This window comes from Triturus cristatus, chromosome 5_1 (genome assembly GCF_964204655.1).
Source record: "Triturus cristatus chromosome 5_1, aTriCri1.1, whole genome shotgun sequence".
Lineage (NCBI taxonomy): Eukaryota > Metazoa > Chordata > Amphibia > Caudata > Salamandridae > Triturus > Triturus cristatus.
Window position 1 is genome coordinate 964,104,129 of NC_140587.1, and position 22,462 is coordinate 964,126,590.

The following is a 22,462-nucleotide window of genomic DNA, read 5'->3' on the forward strand; positions in this document are numbered from 1 at the left end:
CGTGCACATAGGTTGTGCCGGTCAAGACGGGTTTGGGTACACAAATCCGGTCTGCACTGTTTCAGCAGTGTATCTGTACTGTTTAGCAGTATATCAAGTATGTCTAGTATATAATTCAGAATTACCTAGTTAGTGCCGAGTATTATGCTTAGTGACTAGTTCCCTAAATGGCCATCATTGTTGTTTATTAAATATTAAATGTTAAAATGTTTTAAATACGTTCTGCATATTGTGGTGTGAATGACTGTTCGTTATTGTGTTTTGTTGTATTAAACGTGTTCAAAATTAGGTATCAGATCAGTTCTCAATATGCCGCTCTTTTCGAAATTAAGACAGATAAAAACCAGAAAAGGGGTACTCGAAGAAGCTGTTCCCATTCCTCCTAGGGACACTCCAGGGTACTTCATGTATCATAAACATGGCCTAGACGCCATATTATTTCTTGATTTATGGGTAGACTACACCAAGGAATTACCAGAAAGTCAGAGGTGGCCCGCAGCTGGGACCTGGGATGCAGATTGCATCATGAAAGTAGAGGAAGAATTATGGAAAAAGAAAGCTAGACAGTCACAGAAAGATGCCATTGAATTATGGCGTAAAGAATCATATAGACGTACAGAAAAAGCACTCAGACAGGAAGAGAAAAGTAAGGAGAATTCGAATAAAGTTCGAGAAAATCTATTAATTGAAGAAGGTACTCGAGTAAAGTCAGAACAAATAGACAGACAAAGAAATGCCCTTATGAATGGTATGTATCCTCTTCTGGCCGAAGGGTTACCTAAGGCTACTCCGGAGATACCAAAAGACTTGCCACCCCCATTGTTTCCGATAAAAGCACATCCCAAAGGGCATCCCAGAACCGCAGAAGATGTTTTCCTTTCTTCTTATTTAGACGACGCAGCTCCCGAGTATGCTAATACTGCGCCACATAGACCGCCTGCCGAGGGGGTTCAATGCCAAGACCCTCCTCTGTCTGTACCTCCGCAACAACAAACTCCGACACAAGTTCCGGCAAGCACATCTGTTTCTACAGCTGTACCCACACCTATGGTTGCTATATCACGTTCAACGAATCCTTTCATACCCAGCACCCCAGGTGGTGCTACGGGAGGTACAGCAAACATTTTTTCCACGCCACCCAGAGTAAATAAACTTTCCTTTCAAGAATTAGCCCACCAACGTACGCCCAAACTAGTAACTCCCGACATGCTTAAGGAACTTCTAATAGATTGTAGATATGACCCTGTGCCCGGCAAAGAGGACGAAATGCTGTTGGCATCATTACGTATCCGACGAGCTGCAATATATTTAGGGAGGCTACCAGGAATGACTACACATTTAGAAAATATATATCACTTTGTCCAGTCAGGGCGAGATTCTGAGAGTATTAATAGAGCCATGGAATACCAGAAAGTGGAGATACAGGGGGAACTGTTACGTTTCCTCATAAATTGTGTGATCAGAAATCAAGACCGACCAGGGGTAAATCCGGAAGAAATGCAAATTCTTACCACATGGAGTCGGAATATATCAGAGGGGAGACATGATAAACGATTAAGTATAATAGCTATGTGCCGAAAAATCCGCAAAGAAGTAGAACGAATACACGAAGAAAGATTAGCAGTAGACCAGCCTGAACAAACCGAAGAGGAGGAAGAATTAGAACTGCCCACAGGACAGTTAGAAACAATGGCCTATGTAGGTAGAGGAAGATCTTGCAATAATACTAGATGCTTTACTGATCCGATACGTCCGATACGTCCAGATAATAACAGAAATTTCCAAACACCTATAATAAATATAAGGTCCCCCGAACATTCGTTCCAAGCCGCTGACAAATTACTCAGAGAACGAAGGGGTTATCATATACTCGATTCTATGGACGAACAAGAATTAGCCAGGTCAGCCGTTCACTGGGTTGACAGTCCCGGAAAATATAGTGATGATACACTAGCACATACGTTTTTGAACCTCACCCCAGATGAACAGCGTTTAGCTGGTATCTATATGATTCAACAACTCCTTATATTATATAAAAGCCAACACTCCGATCCTGGTCCCCTACCTGATATATTGACTGAATTACTCACGAATAAATGGAGAGGTTCAGGTACTGAGTTAATTAGAGAAATACTGGAATCCAGAAAACAGTACATTCTTTTTGTATGTCCCGAACATGTTTCACTGCCCATAAAAGAAAGAACGACGTATTACATGGATAGACAGAATCCCTTACGCGAAGTGCACCCGATAAAAGGTGATGACAATCAGTTTAAACGTGTGTTTGTATACACACCCATATCTAAAATAGAACTATTAGAAATGAAGAAAGTGGTACCCAGTCATGACAAAGACCCAGCGGGTTTCCACCGGGAAATTAAAGACATGTTGCTCATGGGAGAGTATACCTATCCCGACATTATGAAAATATTGAAGGTATTAATGCCTGCGGGCATTTACGAAAAACTCAAGGAAAAGGATTGGGAGGTGGGAGACCAAAAGATAGATTGGACAGCATTAGAAAACGAAGAAAAAGCTCGAGGTCCAGGTTCAGGGCTTGGGGATAAGACCAAAACACTACCAGGTTTACTAGTACAGGTACTGCCACGTTTATTAACTACGAAAAAGGAAGACTGGGGTGCAATCTCAGCCTGTAAACAAAAGCAAGATGAAGACACTAGTGATTTCTATGCCCGATTCGAAAAATGTTTTGGTATAAATAGTGGAATAAAAGCAAGTAGCGAATCGTATCCACATCTGTTTGTGACAAAATTAGTTGAAAATTCCTTGCCCCAAGTTAAGAATAGAGTATTGAAATTCGAGAGTACCTGGCAAGGTAACACTCCGTCACAAATGTTACAAATGCTACAGTACCATCACAATAGAATTAGAGAGGAACAAGAACATGAACAAAGACGCATGAAAGACACGAAAATGAAAATGCTAGTTTCCCAGACAGTTCCAGCTGACGGTCATAAAAAGGGTATGACACAGTCCAGTGTTCCAGCAGGTCCTGTAAAAGGGACATGCAACTATTGTAAACAGCCAGGTCATTATGTACACGATTGTCCAGTGTTAAAACATAATATCGCCATAGGTAATACAAAAGAAAGACCACGGCCACTTAGACAGGATCAGAACCAACAAGGAGCCCCACAGCGTGCACAGTCCATGCCAGCTCCGCAACAGTCTATGTCAGCTCCACCACCGCAGCCTATTGCTGCCACACAAACAACGACACAACAGATGTACCAGACCGCACAGTATGACTATCCTGATTATCAACGATACTCATGAAACAGCCTAGAGAGGGAAGTTGGCTTACCCCTTATCGAGGTCCCTGTAGATCAAGAAGGACCTTATGTACACAGTGAACTATTAGGCCAAGATAGAAAATTTTTACTTGATACAGGGGCAAGCCGAACAACCATAAAACGTAGTGAAGTTCCAGGGGCACCCCTCTCAGGCTCACAGAATATTTCCCTTGGTTTTTCAGGAAAACCTATCATTAACGAAGTATCACAGCCTCTTCCACTTACGATTGGTCCCTTGACACGAACTACAGATTTATTGCTTACTAAATCATGTCCAGAAAACTTGTTAGGTATAAAAACATTGAAAGCTCTAGGAGCTATAATATGTTGTTCTCCGGAAGGAGTAAGATTGTTTTTACGTGATTTCAAAGGGCACTACGTGTCCCGAGACATGGATCACCGACTGCAGACTTTACCCACACATTTATGGGCACAAGGCCCTACAGATGTTGGTTGCATGAACATTACACCATATCGAGTCACACTAAAGACAGGAGTAGTACTACCACGAATGCGACAATACAAGTTACCCCCAGATGCTATAGTGGCTTTACTGCAAATCATTGACGAGCTTATTACCCAAGGAGTGGTTGTGGAAACCGACTCCAATGTATGTAATTCCCCGATAATTCCGATTCTTAAACGAACTGATCCAAAAGCCCCGCCAGTATATCGATTGGTTATTGATCTGCGCGAATTAAATAAATGTATTGTACCACAATACCCCGTAGTCCCAGACATTTCTTCATTACTGACAGCCATTGATTCCGAAGCAACATTCTTTACTGTAATTGATCTCAAGAATGCCTTTTTCAGCGTCCCAATAGATCCGGAAAGCCAATACTTGTTCGGATTTAGTTTAAATGGACGAAGCTTTAAATTCACACGCGCACCTCAAGGATTCACAGAAAGCCCCAGCATCTATAGCCAAGCACTGAAACGAGAACTTGACAGTATCCACATGCCAGTCAACACTGCCCTGCTTCAATATGTCGATGATCTGCTGATCACCGCTAGAAGCGAACCTGAATGTGAAAAAGCCTCACTGACGGTTTTACAATTTTTGGCCGAAAAGGGGCACAAGGTGTCCCCTTCTAAGCTGCAATTCTGTGTCCAGCGAGTTGTTTACCTTGGTCACTCGCTGTCCAAGGAGGGAAGGCAGCTTACACCCGACCGCATCCAGTTAATTGCTAACATGCCAATACCCAAGACACAAAAGGAGGTGCGGGCTTTTATAGGCCTCACTTCATATGGCAGGCAGTGGATCCCTCAGTATGCATTTCTAGCAAAACCACTCATTCAGTTGACAACACAGGAGGCAGCCACATCGACTGTCCTCCCTTGGACTCAGGACCATACACAAGCTTTTGAAAGCCTAAAGAAAACTTTATGTCAAGCACCTGTTTTAGCAACACCATGTTACAATAAACATTTTACACTCTTTGTTACAGAACGCGAAGGTACTGCCTTGTCAGTACTCACACAGGAACAAGCAGGATCACACAAACCATGTGCTTATTTCTCTAGTACATTAGATCCAGTAGCTCAGGCTCTGCCTGCGTGCCTGAAATCAGTGGCAGCGACAGCTTTAGCAATCTGACAAAGCGATGCCATAGTGTTAGGACACCAATTGACAGTACAAGTACCACATGCAGTAGAGGTTCTCTTGAACCGCACACAAACACAACACTTGACTATAGCAAGACTCACTGGTTACGAATTAACATTGTTTCAGCCACACATAGAAATCAGACGTTGTAGTACATTGAATCCTGCCACACTTTTGCCAGTAAACGGAACAGACCCACTAGCACATGATTGCATTGAAGTTATCACTATCACGACGAAACCCAGACAAGACTTGACAGACGTCCCATTGTCAGACCCAGACCTGACGTTGTATGTAGATGGTTCATGTATGAGAACAAGTACAGGAGAGTTAGTGGCCGCGTATGCAGTCACAACAGACACTGAAGTTATTGAAACAAATTGCATAAATACCTTGTCAGCTCAAGCAGCAGAGCTCATCGCTCTGACACAAGCCTGTATTCAAGCCAAAAATAAGAAAGTCAACATATACACTGATTCACGTTATGCATTCGGAGTTGTACATGACTTCGGCGTGCTGTGGCGAGAGAGAGGTTATTTAACTTCTCACGGTGCCCACATTCAGCACGGACCCCTCATTCATGCCTTATTAGATGCAATACATCTACCAACTGCAATATCAATTATGAAATGTAAAGCTCATACGAAAGTTACTGATATCATTTCCCAAGGCAATGATCTAGCTGACAGAACAGCTAAACAGACTGCTCAAACTCACACATCTGACATGACAAAGACAATAGTTCCGACACCAACACATTGCATGATGGTTAAGGATCCCGCTCTTGACGTAATTGACATACAGACACATGCTACACCAGATGAAATAAAGAAATGGACTGAATTAGGAGGGATCCAAACGGATCAAGGATGGATGACGAAGGAAAAATCTGTATGGTTCCTTCCTGATTCTATGGTTCAAGTTATCATTAATACAATACATAGTCCAGCACACTTAGGAGAAAAAGCTATGCTAGACAGCATTCAACACATTTGGTTCAACAAACATTTACGAGCAGCAGCTAAACAAAAAGTTCGTACCTGTATGATCTGTTGTCAGTTTAACCCAGGTAAAAGCATTCCCGTAGAACAGGGTGGATTTCAGCCTCCTGAGCACCCTTTTGAAGTCCTCCAGATGGATTATATCCAGATGGAACGATGTCGAGGATTCAAATATGTTCTTGTAGTTGTCTGTGCTCTTTCCCGTTGGACAGAGGCATACCCGGTTTCAGATTACACTGCCCCGACTACTGCCAAACAGTTGGTTCGAGAAATCTTCCCACGGTACGGTTTACCACGTGTTGTCTACTCAGATAACGGCCAGCCGTTCTCATCCGAACTAATGAAACACGTTTCACTTTTGTTAGGCTATCAATGGAGATTTCACTGTGTCCGACACCCCGAGGCAGCAGGTCTCGTGGAACGACATAATCAAACTCTGAAAATTAGATTGTCCAAAATATGTAGGGAGAAAGGTGTCGATTGGGTAGTAGCCTTACCAGTCGCACTCTTTTACATGAGAATGGTAGCGCACTCTCGAACAGGGCTATCCCCTTATGAGGTGATCTTCGGTAGACCACCAAATATGTGGGGGACGCCTATACCACGCAAAATAACTGATGTTGACTGTAATATGCTGACAGATTACTTGGCTTCCTTGATGTCTGCACTACAATCTTGTCGTTCACAGGTAGCTGCAGCCTTTCCCGACAACACCGAGGTGAAACCCCATGACGTAGTTCCCGGGGACCTGGTGTTAGTGAGGAATTTTGACCGAAAGACTCAGCTGGATCCTAGGTGGAAATCGCCTCAACTCGTACTGCTCATCACGAGGACAGCCGTGAAAATCGAAGGCCGCAAAGGCTGGATACATTCAAGTCATATCAAGAAATTTCATGGACTACCGTCCGATGTAAACGACACACCTCGCGTGTCTTCACCGATTGACTCAAAGCTTCCTTTGGTTGAACCGAGTGACAATGAACTATATAAACTAAAACTACGGTCTAACAAGTCAGACAATTTGATTGTTTAAGTCCTCTCCAAGGTGAATTGGTCGAATTTGTCTCTGACATGTATTCTCTAGACCTGAATAGAGAAAGAAACCGAAAGATGCAATTGAAACAACATGCATACTGTAAATCACTGCGTAGTCATTGCACAGTGACGTTATTAATTTTGTTTTTCTTAAGTCTTTTAATAATCGCTGCAAGTATATTGTTGCACATATATTATCCTATTTCTAAACATGTTTACAATGTTACTGCTGAACATTCTTTTAGTGAATTACCCCCGCATGAGTTGTCCTATAGATTTGCGCTGCGCAATAACACTTTTATTAGTATGTTACATCATTCCCATCAGACTAGCAATGCTACAAATTGTTGGATATGTGGCCGACTCCCTCCCTATCAGAACTATAAGGGAATTCTGCCTCTCTTTCCATATCCGTTCACACACAATGGCTCCTGTGGAGCATGGTTTAGTTTAATTAATTCCCTAGATTCGAATTCTGCAGTTTATCAAGATAACTGGGTATGGGGAAACCTGAACTTAGTTTTGCTTAAAGTCTGCTACCCTAACAAGGAGGGACTTCCCAGAAGAACAGGAACTGATCTAGAAAATGAAGTATACGGATTATGTAATTTCACGCTTAATCTCATGATCCTGAATGTTGAATCCGAAGCAGCACCAATTTTGCCCGCTATGTCAGTATTTCCAGTTAAAGGTGAATTGTGTGTAAGAAAGAATGGTTCCATACATATGGGCCATAGTAAGTGCACCACTGTAATAGAATTCAGTGATCAAGGCAAGTCTACATTTAGAGCTTCTCACCATTCCTACTTTGTATGTGGTCAGACTGCATATACACGTTTGCCTCTAGATTGGGATGGTACCTGTTACATTGGATTCCTTTTGCCACCTGTTTTCCTAGCTCCTCCTGATTATCACAGAAATACTCATTTAGTACACAATAGAGAACGGAGAGATCTCCCAATAGTCAATTACACTGAAACAGCATGGGAAAAATACACAGATTTCAATAAAGGTTTCTTCCCCTATATAGGTACAGTCACTAATAGTAAGCTGATACGTAGATTAACCAGAACCCTTGAAGCAGTAGTGAACGAAACTATTTCCGCCTTAGGCAATTTAACAGAAGAGCAGTCTGCTATGCGGATTGTTGTGCTTCAAAATCGTCTTGTCCTTGACGTCATCCTGGCCGATAGGGGCGGAGCTTGTAGGGTCATCGGATCAAGTTGTTGCATTTTCATACCAGAAAATTCGCCATCTGTATATAAAGCCATAACTCGCCTTCATAAGATTGTAAGCCAGATACACCAGAATCCAGGCACCTGGACTTGGTCCGGTTGGTTTTGGGGTGTATTGTCAGCCTGGGGATGGAGGGTCCTATCCTTCCTAGGTATTGGCTTTCTCATACTATTCAGTTGCTGCTTATGCCTACAATGTGGACCAGCGATTTGTGGTCTGTGTGCCACATCGTGTATTCCACCACCAAGATTTCATTCATCCCGGAAGAAGAAAGAAGAACAAATGATGTTATATGAACAGATCAACGGATTGATGAAGATTGATATCTCTTAAGGGCAAGTAGGGGACAAGGAGGGAATGTGGAAATATGGATTTTTATGATCAGTTATGTCCCCTATCTTGGACCCCAACGGTTTCATGTATAAATCACAAGTACATGTATGTTTCCTCCAGTTCCAGTTATGAAGACGCAAACACATGTGCGTCCACCGTCAACATGTCCTCTTTCAGATCCGCCATGAATGGGTCGGATATTCTATTCCTAAGTATGAAAGGCCACCGGCTTTATATGGTTCATTTATGCCATTTTACAGTCCAGGCGAGTAGGCCCTGATTCTGCCATTAAGCCTTTTCCTGCCTTCTGCCTCTGAAAGCTCCAGTCTGAGCTCGCATCTGTATCCATGAACTTTGTCCTACTCCCTGTGCGGCTAACGGTGCCTGACTCAACCTGTCTGCTTGCCAAAAACTGTATTTCACCTTCGAGATTATCTGCTCCGCTCCCCATCCAATGCATTCCTGTCTAGTAGTTTAAGTAAACATTCTTCCAGCTACCGAGCAAAGGGCCCGGCTTCTCTGTCTTTCTGCAGGTAATTCATAGCCCTGTTACTATGGAAGATTTCTGCCCTCGCATCTAGTGTAGACACTTAGACGCTTGTACACGCACTAACAGTCAGTATAGTCAGTATAGAATAAGATTCTATCCTAAGAGACCTCTCTTTTTGGATAACATAGTTCTTAAAACATAGGATGTAAGATATGATTTAGGATTAGGTTGACATAACCCCAGACTTCTGTCTCCACATGTAGAGCTAAATGTCAAGTCCCCTTCACCCCTAGTTGCACGTCAATCACACGTCATGCTGCTGCGCGCGCATCTCTGCCAAGTATTTCTGCTGACATTGCGAAATTCTTTCATGGAACCACCCATTTGTGACATCATAGCTAAATGACGTTCTTTTGTTACGCTTAGTTACACCCATTTCAGTTACGCATGTATGATTTTATCTCTGTTATCAACTGTTACGCCTCCTGCATCTGTTTCACTATAATGCCTCTTCTATAAATATGATTATCTGTCAATAAAGTATGTTCCTTCACTTCCTGAACCTTCGTGGTGATGGAATATGGAGTCCATCAATTCGAATTGATTTTGGAATAAAGCCCGTTCCGAACCTCTAATACCACGGATTCTGCCTCTTATTTTACTGAGCTATTATTATAGATTTTTCCGCATCAAATTAAGTTCCGGTAATTAAATTATTTACCACACTTCCACCTAATGCTGCCCCTGGGATTCTGCTAAAAGCCAGTGCGAAAGATTCAATCTAAAATGGGTTAAAAAAAGCAGTGATGGGGTGATATAACTATAATGAAGTAGGGTTCCATAAAAACATCTGTTTTTAGGAGTATATGGGCCCTAACGTTTTAACTCTTGCCAGAAATTGTTTTTTAATCCATGACCTATCATTTTTGTTGATTCTCTCCAGTGTCCCATATAACTCTGGACAGACCAGTTTTTTCAGCCAGACTTTAATATAGTGAAGCCACAGGATGGAATGACCTTTATCCAGGGAATCAAAATATTTTATGATAGCCTGGTTCAGACCTAGCTCGGTTTTTACCAAATTGCATACCAACGAGCTAGGGGTGAAAGAGCTAGTCTGTCCGCAATATACTCCACCCCCAGTTCTTCATGCACTATAAAACTTGAGACTGATTGTGTGATTAACAGTAATATTTTAATAAAATCATGTTCAGCTCTCTGTATCTCGTCACAATCCTTATATACCCACATGACTGTGAATTGCTGTGCTGTTGGGGTTTGTGTATTTCTCTTAGACACAAATGAGATAAGGTGCGGACATGATGGGACATCCTGCCAGGATGGCTGGGGCACAGCTGTACTTGCCCTTCAAAGGGGGTGGCCTCCAGCACACACAAAGGAACCTGACATCAGTCGTTAGTCACCCCAGACTTCTTGGAGCATAAGAACTTTCCAGCACCAGACATGGGGGTAACACGAGGTGTTCCTCCTCACACACAAAGGCTAGCACCAGGTATAAATGTTGGACCCTCAGAACACCTCTTCAGTACACTCTTGGACCTGTGGATATTACAGAAGAAGGACGGCCTTGCCTCCTGGAGGTTTGCCCTGCTCCTACCAGAGGACTGCCAGGCTGCTTGAGGACTCCCTTGCTCTCTGAAAAGGAAGGTCCTGCTCCCTTCATCCTAGGCTAACTCAAGTGACAAAAAAGGTCAGTTAGCTGACCCTCTGTCTGAGCTACAGTGACACAACAAGCTTCTGATGCCTCTCTGCAACTGCCCAGCTCACCTGCTGCAACTGGACCTACCTGGACCTCCAACTGGATCTGCCTGAGCCCTGTTGGCCTTTGCTGGAGTGAGTCCCTGATCCCCAGGAAGTGCACCCCCCAAGTCCTAGACCCTTGGCTGGCATTAGAGTTAACCCCGGCGTAGTATTCCGCTTCGCCCACGGAGTGTACGCAGCGCTGCCTGCTTCACTGTTTTTGAAGTAGGCGCAGCAGGCAGCGCTACGCACACGCCAGGGCAAAGCAGAGCTGCCTGCCGCCTGCCACCCGCCTCCCGCCCACCCTCCTTTTAAAATAATGTAAAGTATGATAAAAAAATGAAATATAATGACTTACCTGCAGCGCGGCGTCCCGGAGCTCCCTCTTCCTCGTTGCCGATAACTTCTTTTCAGAAATGCGCATGCGCGGACGCCCGCGCATTTCTCGCAAGAAATGCGCGGGCGTCCGCGCATGCACATTTCTGAAAAGAAGTTGTCAACGAGGAAGAGGGAGCCCCGGAGACGCCACGCTGCAGGTAAGTAATTATATTTCATTTTTTTATCATACTTTACATTATTTTAAAAGGAGGGCGCCCCGGAGACTACGCGCTGCTCCACGTAGCCCCACTATGCCTGATTAGAGTGTAGTCCTCCTGAAGAAAAGGAGAAAATCCTGAAGCTTGGGCTCCTTGCGACCACAATTGGACCTTTTCACGCTGAAACTCTGATGCCCATGATGATTGCCAACACAAAGCTCCAGTGAAACCTACTCATTTAGGTGCCGATTACGATCCGGTAAAAACCGGGTACGAACCGTCGGACGGAGCATATTCTCCGTCCGACGCGTACCCGGTCGTCAAAATTTACAAACAAGGAATTACGAATCGCACGGAACACCATTTCTGTACGATTCGTAAAAAAGCCCGACCGAACAAAATAAACCTACCAATGCGATCCGGGAAAGGGCCGACCTGACGTCGGGACGCTCGCAGCCTGCCATTCACGAACCAGGAATCACGATTCGCACCGACGTCATCCCGCACGGTGAATATTTTCCGGCTGCCAAAAACTGCCGGGAAATCACGACGACGCGAACAAGGACCACCAGTACGCGACGGACAGACAGGATGACGCGAACAAGGAGGACCAGTACGCGACAGGACGACGCGATCAAGGAGTACCAGTACGCGACGGACACATAGGACGACGCGATCAACGAGGACCAGTACGCGACGGACACACAGGACGACGCAAACAAGGATGAACCGTACGCGACGGACAGACATGGACCCGAACCTACGTGTCAGCCCGGCCCTCATAGCAGTCCACCTCCTCTACAGGTTCCGACGCAGACGCCGCAGAAGGTCAGAACAACTAAGGGAGGGGGGAAAGTGGGGGGGGGTGGGGGTGGCAGGCCACAAAACCCCCACCAAAGTCACACACCACACATGCCCAGGACATACCTGACACCCATGCCCTGGTCACTACGAGGGGGTGGGGGCGTGTCCAGCTAAGCCAGCGACCGCCACAACGGAAGTCCGTCACCACGCGAACCGGCAACACAACCAGACCGGTACGTCCCGTACCCACGCCTCAAGAGCGTGGGTACGAGACGTACCACGCCCACACCCACGTCACCCCAACAATGGCAGGACGGATCGTACCCACGTGGCAAAGGCCTGGGTACGGCCCGCACAAGCATCACATAGCGTGGGGACGGAGATGTACGGACCGTACCCCCACCCGCGTATGTATGGAGCGTACACCCACCCCACCAGTGTAAGTACGACTCGTACCCTCACCCGCGGACGTACGGACCGCACCCCCACCACACCAGTGTAAGTACGACTCGTACATGCGGTTGTGATGTTGGGGCCTGGGGTGCGCTCCGTACTTAGGAGGTTGTGTTGGGGGTAGAACCGGAACGTACTGGGGTGTACATATACAGTGGTACGACACGTACAGGGGTGGGGGTAGGCCTCGAACGTACTGGGGTGTACATAGACGGTGGTACCACACGTACTGGGGTGGGGGTAGGACTCGAACGCACTGGGGTGTAGGTACACGGGGGTATGACACGTACAGGGGTAGGGGTACGACTGGAACGTACTGGGGTGGGGGTAGGACTCGAACGTACAGGGGTGGGGGTAGGACTCGAACGTACTGGGGTGTAGGTACACGGGGGTATGACACGTACTGGGGTGGGGGTAGGACTCGAACGTACAGGGGTGGGGGTAGGACTCGAACGTACTGGGGTGGGGGTAGGACTCGAACGTACTGGGGTGTAGGTACACGGGGGTATGACACGTACAGGGGTGGGGGTAGGACTCAAACGTACTGGGGTGGGGGTAGGACTCGAACGTACTGGGGTGTACATAGACGGTGGTACGACACGTACTGGGGTGGGGGTAGGACTCGAACGTACAGGGGTGGGGGTAGGACTCGAAAGTACTGGGGTGGGGGTAGGACTCGAACGTACTGGGGTGTAGGTACACGGGGGTATGACACGTACAGGGGTGGGGGTACGACTGGAACGTACTGGGGTGTGGGTACACGATGGTGCGACACGTACAGGGGTGGGGGTAGGCCTCGAACGTACTGGGTACATGGTGGTACGACACGTACAGGGGTGGGGGTAGGACTCGAACGTACTGGGGTGTGGGTACACGGTGGTACGACACGTACAGGGGTGGGGGTACGACTGGAACGTACTGGGGTGGGGGTAGGACTCGAATGTATAGGGGTGGGGGTAGGACTCGAACGTACTGGGGTGTAGGTACACAGGGGTATGACACGTACAGGGATGGGGGTACGACTGGAACGTACTGGGGTGTGGGTACATGGTGGTACGACACGTACAGGGGTGGGGGTATGACTGGAACGTACTGGGGTGGGGGTAGGACTCGAACGTACAGGGGTGGGGGTAGGACTGGAACGTACTGGGGTGTAGGTACACGGGGGTATGACACGTACAGGGGTGGGGGTATGACTGGAACGTACTGGGGTGTGGGTACACGATGGTGCGACACGTACAGGGGTGGGGGTAGGACTCGAACGTACTGGGGTGTACATAGACGGTGGTACGACACGTACAGGGATGGGGGTAGGACTCGAACGTACTGGGGTGTACCTAGACGGGTGGGGGTGTACATACACGGGGGGTACGTGTCGGACGTACGGGGGCTGGGGGGAGTGTTGGGCGCGTATGCGGGCACATGTCTCCATGGTTGCTATAGGAGTTCGGTGCGGACGGTGTTTTTTCCATACGGTTGTAACCTCGGACGCACGGGATGGATCGTGATTCCTCGGTCGGACTTGACTTTTCACGTTTGTAAGGTAAATCGTCCGAGGACGTGTCGGACACATTTTCCGACCCGAGGACGTGTGGGGAATGATTCCCAATGCGGTTCGTATGGACTTTTTACCATGCGAATCGTGATTGCCAGTTCGTACGGCACTTGTACGATTCGTACGGTAAAAAGACCGGATACGAGTCGCACGGGGTAATTTTTTACCGGATCGTGATCGGCACCATAGTCTTTTAGTCGATGACAGTCCATGGCGACCCACAACATGAGACAAGCATTACGTGCTAAAGCAACGATGACATGTGAGAACCGCCAACATGAAGCTTTAGTAATGCTGACCTGCTCTTCATGCTACAGCAATGTCTGTCTGCGATACTCAGCCTCCTCCTCATGGCCTGAAGTTTGACTTCTCCCTGATCTAGCGTGAACAGATGTCCACAAATGGTGCATTGTGCTTTTGGCTGCTATTTTCTCTTAAAACTCTAAAACTGAATATATCCAGTTCTACTATTTGGATAGTTGTTGTTCTGGTATAATTTTATTTATTAAAAATGTACTCTGATTTTCTAAATTAGTTTACGCTTTTTCTTGTGTCCTGTTTTTTCTTTATTCTTTTTTGTGCGCTGTGCAAATACAATACACATTGTCTCTAAGATAAGCCTGACTGCTTTGTGCCAAGCTACCAGAGGGTTGAGCAGAGATTTATATAGTGACTTTTGTGGTTCACCCTGACCAGGACTGTGGTTGTTGCCAACATGGAGTACAACCCCCTCAACCAATACCCGAATTTCTTACAGGTTAATTTAATGCTAAATTAATATTTTCTAAATCCAACAAGAACAAAGGGATAGGTACCCTTAATAAATATTCGTAATCCCCAGTGGGATATACTCCACCGTGATAAGAGGTCGCCCAACCTTCCAAACGACATCCAATATTTTCTGGTCATATTTTAGCTTATGCAAAAGTGTGACATTTCATTTCACAAAAACTCTCGAAAATTGCATGAAACTACATGAACCTTTTCAAATTGAAATTTCACAGTATCTTGAGCGAAAATTGAATGAGGCCATATCTCACATTGAAAAGTCACACGATATATAAACAATGAGGCTAATTCAATGAATCTGAAGACATTTTGTGTTTAAACTAAAGTCCAGATAAAAAAGAATGACAAGATTGAGCAAACTTTTGCAGCCACAATATTTACGATACTTGACATAACAAAAAACTTGTGAGTTTCAGTGGAATAATTCTTTTCATCATGCTTTAGCATCTTCTTTTGCATTAGTTTATATACAATGTGAAACTATATTTGATGCTTTTGTCTGTTTGTTCTAATAACAGAAGTAGACCTCGCTATAGAGGTTTGATATAGATCAGTAGAAAATGAATAAGGATGCAGCTTTGCTAATTCGAAATTATATGAAGGCTGAAACTCTCAGTCGATGGAATAATCTACAATTCATTGCTTTTATTGAGGGCACCTGGCAAATGGTGCCTGGGGCCTGCATCTTCCTCTTTTATTTCCAAGAGCCTATTTCATATACTCCTAGCCAGGCTCTATTAATATTACAATTTTCTGTGCACCACAAAAGACACTGACAGTTACCAAATATTTAAATACTTAAATCGTTTGCTTCACCAGACTAGGCTTTACCTCGTGTTCATGGGAACATCTGGTATACCTTATACAAATAGATATTCAGGTCGATGCAGTGAAGTAAATGCTTTGATGAAGCAAAATATTTACAACTTATTTGTCACAGCTTAATTTGTTGAATATAAAAAGAAAAGCTAAAGAGTTCAAAGTATTGTAAGGAGTCACCTCAATGTTTCGAATGCTGGGTTTGCCGAATCCCTATTGCTGCCTAGTTGTAAATCCACCCTCTTCATTCTGCTGCCTTAGATTCCTGGGCCCTATTTACAAAGGGACCTTCGACTCATGAAGTTAAGGGGGAGCAACCTCTGCAGTTGGGGCACATTCTCCGCTCTCATGGCAGACTCTCTGCACTCGGGCGAAATCTCTGCACTGACATTTTGTCATGAATGTGGTGATTCCGCCATGGGTGTGTAGACTCCATACTGAGTGCAGAGACTCTTTGCTCCCAACTTTAGGACTCATAAGTCCCTTTGTGAATCCTGCGAGCCTCCTGTATCTTTATCTCACTCTCGCATTGTACCATGAAATAGCGAGGATAGGAATATTGTCATACGCTAATGTCATGGACAGAATGTCAATACCCAAAATATTGACAGGTAAGTGCATATAGAAGAAGTATAGATTTACTGTTCTTAGCGCCGCATCTCTGCACTTTGACTATATATATGTATATTCACTGAAAAAACCATGGGTTTCACACACGTTATAGTTAGGAATTAGCATTTAAATAACCATAGAAATTCAATGAAAAAACTAAAGGTTTCACACATGTTATAGTTAGCTGGACATTTCACTCGTAAAAAACCAATGAAATTCCCCCGTTATAGTTAGTTCAGCTAACTATAACTCGCGCGCCCGCAATGCACTGCTGATGACGTCACATATTACATCACTCATGACATGGTCAGTGACATCACTCATGACATCACTGATGACATCTCAAATGACATCACTGATGACATCATCCAGTGAATGTGTGTATTTCTGAAAATTAAATATGTTTTATATATGTATATCTCAAGGTCGATGGAAGAATAAATGAATATATAAGTGTCTAAATGGATGATTTGTTTTTGAAAAAATGATTGTGTAACTGACTGATTAAGTGTTTCATAGTGAATACATGGCTTACTGAGTAATCTTTAAATATGTAAATATCTGTATCAGTCTCTCACTTTGTGTATAAGTGGCTGCATGGGTTGGTGAGTAGCTACATGGGTGTCTATATAGGTTATTAGTTGTTTTTTTGAGTATCAGTCTGAGTGTCTGCATGGTCTGGGGGGGGGTATTACGTAGTGCATAGGGGCATGAATGAGTGATTCACTCTTTGTATGTGTTGAAGACAGCATGTGTGCAGGACTGTATGGGTGGATGAGTGTGTGCATGGGTGTGTTAGTGAGTGAATGGCTGTCTCAATAGTGTCTTTATGAGTAACTACATGTCTTTTAAACTAGTATATGTGACTATTGGTGTATATAGTGAGTATATGTGAGAGTGAGAGATTGAAAGAGTTCCTGTATGAATATGTATGTGTTTCTAAAAGTGACTGTTTAAAAGACTAAGTATGTGTAAGTTTCCGTAGAAGTAAGTGTGGTGGTGTGTGTATAACTGTATATGCAAATATATGTATGTTTGATTCTTTATTAGCATGAGTGACTTTGTGTGTGAGTAACTCTATGGATGAGTGGCATTGTGTAACAGGATGTATAGGTGTATGAGTACATATGATGAGTGAGTACATACATGAGTGACTGTATAGGACTGTTGGTGAATGAGTGGATGTGTATGTGGAACTTAGAATTACTGAAGAGGTTGTTGTAACTGGTATTGGAATGTCCATTGTTTTGAAAATTTTAGTCCCTTTTGAATGTGTGTATCAAAGGTTATATTAGGGTGAGAGGAGGTCTGCCACTCTATCACAAGGATGATGTCATTGGTGATGTCATCAGTGATGTCATTTGAGATGTCATCAGTGATGTCATGAGTGATGTCACTGACCATGTCATGAGTGATGTAATATGTGACGTCATCAGCAGTGCATTGCGGGCGCGCGAGTTATAGTTAGCTGAACTAACTATAACGGGGGAATTTCATTGGTTTTTTACGAGTGAAATGTCCAGCTAACTATAACATGTGTGAAACCTTTGGTTTTTTCATTGAATATCTATGGTTTTTTAAATGCTAATTCCTAACTATAACGTGTGTGAAACCCATGTTTTTTTCAGTGAATTTGCAAGGTTTTTTAAATGCTAATTCTTATATTTTCCTTTTTTTTTTGCAATGTTTTTTTACATATTTTTATTTTAAATTTATATCCTCTTTAAAGACTATGGTTAAATTTGAAAAATTCTACAATATATTTTTTATTTTTACCTTTTTTTTAAACTAAACAGGTAAGATTTAGTAGTATAACATAGTGAATCTTTTTTTCCCTTTTTTTTTTTTTTTTTTTAACGTGCGCGTACGGTAAGCGCACGTCTTGCTTTTAGTACGTTAGATTTCTACGCTGTTTGCGTTCAGTTACGCAATTTGCGTAGACGTGCGTCACGCGCACGCGGCGCGTAACGCGTACGCTGCACGCGCATGTTACGCGGAAGTGAAGGGGCGTGCCTGTTTTGCGCATGCGCGCGTGCGTGTGTCTTTTTTACGCGCATGCGTACTTTTACCGTAAGCGCTCCGTAAGCGCACCGTAAGCGTAACGTACGCGCACGTTGGGTCATGTGATCAAGAAACAACACTTTTGATTGGTTTTTACTACTTTCAGTTCTAGAACTCTCCTACACCACACCCATGCCCCTCATTTCTGCTTGTGATCCCTTAGGAGAAGGAGCTGAGTTCTCTTTGTGATACGATGGCAGAACAGCAGACCTCTTCTGAGAGTGAGGCTAGCAGCACTACCATGAGGCAGAGAAGGAGGAAACAAAAGAGCTCTTTCATATGGGAGTATTTTTCTTTTCCAGAGGGCAAGAAAAAGGTAAATGCACCTTTAGTGACTTGTAAGCTTTGTGACCGTGTACTTTCAAGAGGGAATCCTAACAAGAAGTATTCCTTCGGGAATCACACTATGTTGAGACACCTTCATGATGTACACGGTAGGACATATGCTCGACATACTGGAGGAAACCCTTCAGTAAGTCAACCAAGCACATCCACAGCAGCTCAGCCTGGTCCATCATCTGCAGGGCCGAGTCCATCTTCGGCAGGTCAGCTGAGCCCTTCATCTGTGGGGGGAGCATCTCCTTTTTCTGGTCCTCAGGAAACTAACCATCGGTTTGCGAGGGTTACAATGCGGTGCGCCACTTGTTATGGTCTAATTGTTCAAAGGGAGACCAGTGTTGCCCTAGTTAACAATAAAATAGACCAGCACATTTGTCCTACCGACTAATATTCCCATTCTTTCTTTCCTCTGTCCCTGTACGAACACAACGGCTCTTTTAAGAGCCAACCTTACCTTTCAACTTTTTTTAATATATTTTTTTTAACTTTTTTTTGATTTTTTTTTTTACCGTACGCGTACGGTACGCGGAATTATTATTATTTTTTTAAAACACAAAAAATCAATTATCACATTACAAGGTCCTTGAGAGATTACAATGAAAAACTGAAAATGTGATTGTGGAGAAGTGGAAAAAAGGGACCATGAAATTTCTGACTTACCATACCCACTCAAAAAATTATTTATTAATTAAAATTTAATTTTAATTGCTATAAAAATGGTTCAAGTTTTCGAAAATTTTCTTTCTCAATCTGAAAAAAACGAAAAAAGTATTAATATTTAATAAAACATTTTATAATACAGTACACATATTTACATATTTTCCCAAAACCATTTTTTGCCTTTTTTTTGCTGTTTTCAGAATATATTGCATTTCACTATAAATCGTGAAAGCAATTGCATTCATCACTTAACAGCGGGCAAAAAAAAAATAACAATCTCAAAGATTGTTTAAAAAAAGCCCAGAATCTCTTCTCAGTTAAACATAACATTATCGAAATGCAAAATATTATTCATTAAAAATATCATCTAATAACAAAAACTATTTCTAAAAAATACCGTCTGACAATTTTCTTACAGAAGCATAATCTCAAAAATAATATATCTCAAATAAATCCACAATACATCTAGTTTCCTTTCTTTTAGGCCAAATGTTAATTTTTGAAATTATTTTTTGATTAAATTTCCAACGATAATCCAATAAAATTTCAAAATTTTAATTGTACAGATGTTACCGATTCTCTCTAAAATTTTGGTTTCCGAAAGATTAATTAGGATTTAATTAAGTCCACAATACAATTGGATACCTTTCCTTTAGGCCAAATGGTAATTTTAAAAATCTTTTTTGATTTAATTTCCAACGGTAATCCAATAAAATACAAAAATTTAAATTGTACAGATGTTACCGATTCTCTCTAAAATGTTGTTTTCCGAAACATTAATTAAGAATTATATAAGTCCACAATACAATTGGTTACCTTTCCTTTAGGCCAAATGATAATTTTAAAAATCTTTAAATTTGAAAATTCCAATGGTAATCCAATAAAATGGTAAAATTGTTTTGTACAGATGTTGGCAATTCTCTAGATAGGAATTTGCTAAATCAAACGGCAAACGTTGCTTAAAAACCAATTGACAATCATTACACATTGTCCAGCCTTTTTTACATTTTAGATAAACTGTGTAATGACCAGAAGCTACAGTAGGTCCATCATGGAAAATTATTGCAACTGTTACAAAAGTTTTTCCTGAAATTGATAATTGCTGTCCTGTAAACTTCTTTATTAAAGTATCCAATTTTGAACCATCAGCTCTACATTGTTGCATCATTAAAATTACATACTGTCCGTATTCCTTTAAAATTAACGTTGAAAACATGTCAGATTTACACTCACCTCATTCCATGCTATGATTAGCATCTTTAACTAATTTAGCAAAAGTGACTGTTTTACTCTCTGGCAATGTTAAATAAATAAACCTTTCAGAATCAACACTAGAGCCACATGTATTGAAAAAGTTTTTACAACTATGTTCCCATTTATAAGAGAGACCAAACAAATTTTCAATGTGTACACCTTCTTCTTCCAGTACCTGAAGAAAATACAACAAGAATTCCTGTGCGTCTTGCTGTACATTTTGAGAAAACTGTGTACATCCTGAACATACATCTAAAAGTTTTCTAATTTCAGTAGCACTTTCTATTTGAGTTTTATCATTACTCAGCTTTTGAAAAAGGAGACTCAACTCAGAACAGAATCTTTTTCTCTGATTTACTATTATCTGCTCTTGCAAACTTTCCAGATAAAATGCAACATTCAGCACTACATTAGCGTAGCAGTTGACACCAGAGCTATTTTCAAAATGACATCCTACAACCTCTTCTTCATTTTCCTTTTTCTTTTTGCTTGCAATTACATCACTCCTCTTTTTTTTCCTCCTCTCTACATCCTCATTACAGATATTCTCATTTCTCCTTTTACAAGAAACTACATGTTTCTCTAACACAGGATACTGACCTAAATGAGGAGCATAGGTTCTTCTTAATCTATTGTACTCCTTTACACAATTTGCATCAGCACTAACTTTTGAATCATCAAAGTCTATCATGAATAAACCAGATAATGTTTTCACTCGAGACAAAGCTACATAAGCCATACCTTCTTTGAACACAGTTGAACCAATGTTTACAAATGCACAATCTACAGTCAATCCTTGAGACTTGTGAATAGTTACAGCATATGCTAGAGAAAACGGAAACTGTTTCCTTTGTACATATAAGTCTTTCACAAGCATAAAACGAACTGTACAACGACAAATGTCTATAACTTCTTCTATCTGATCAAATTTTATTTTTAAACATTCAATTCCATCTTTTTTCTGATAATTAATAAAACCCACAACTCTTCCCATAGCTCCATTAACTAAACCTTTTTCAACATCCAAATTTCTCCTTAAAAATACTCTACAGTTCATGCAAACATATAGATTTTTTTCTAATCCAGCAGTTTTGGAAATGTTCTTCTCTAGTGAATCCAATTTATTTTTCAGTTTGCCTGTTAATGTGATAGTAATTCTTCCATCCTGAATTTTGTCCACTGCTTCCAATTTCCTGATATCTTCCTTTTCCAATTTCAAAAGCTCCTCATTGAATATTGAGCATTCACGTAGAGTTGGCATTAAGCAGATGACACTTTTCTTTTCTGCAATGTTCTTGTATATCTTCTCTGCAACTATTTCTTCCTTTGGAAATAAATTATGTAGCAACCGACTCTGTAATGCTTTTGTGCCAGCTTCAGTGAGTAGTCCAATTCTGATATCTTTCAGAATACTTCCATATTCTTCATCGTTTGCTTGTCTCATATTAGTAGTAAGTTCCTTGTACTCAAAGAAGGACCAAATATTTACATTACCGATGCTTCCCAATGACTTCTTTGTGTCTTCATGTGTCACAGTATTAAACACTGGTTGTCCTTTAACTGGAGTAAGCTGTAGAAGATCCCCAAAAACTATGACATGTTTTCCACCAAATAACACGTCATAGTCTGTCCTTAGAGTTTGCTGCATTCTTAAATGCACAAAGGCAAGCATTAAGTTTGATACCATGCTCACCTCATCAATAATGAGAACTTGCATCTTCTTCAATACTCTTGAAACTTCCAAGCATGCTTCTCCAGTTAGCTTGTGGTATTGTATTTTGTTCTCATGCTCCACTGGTAA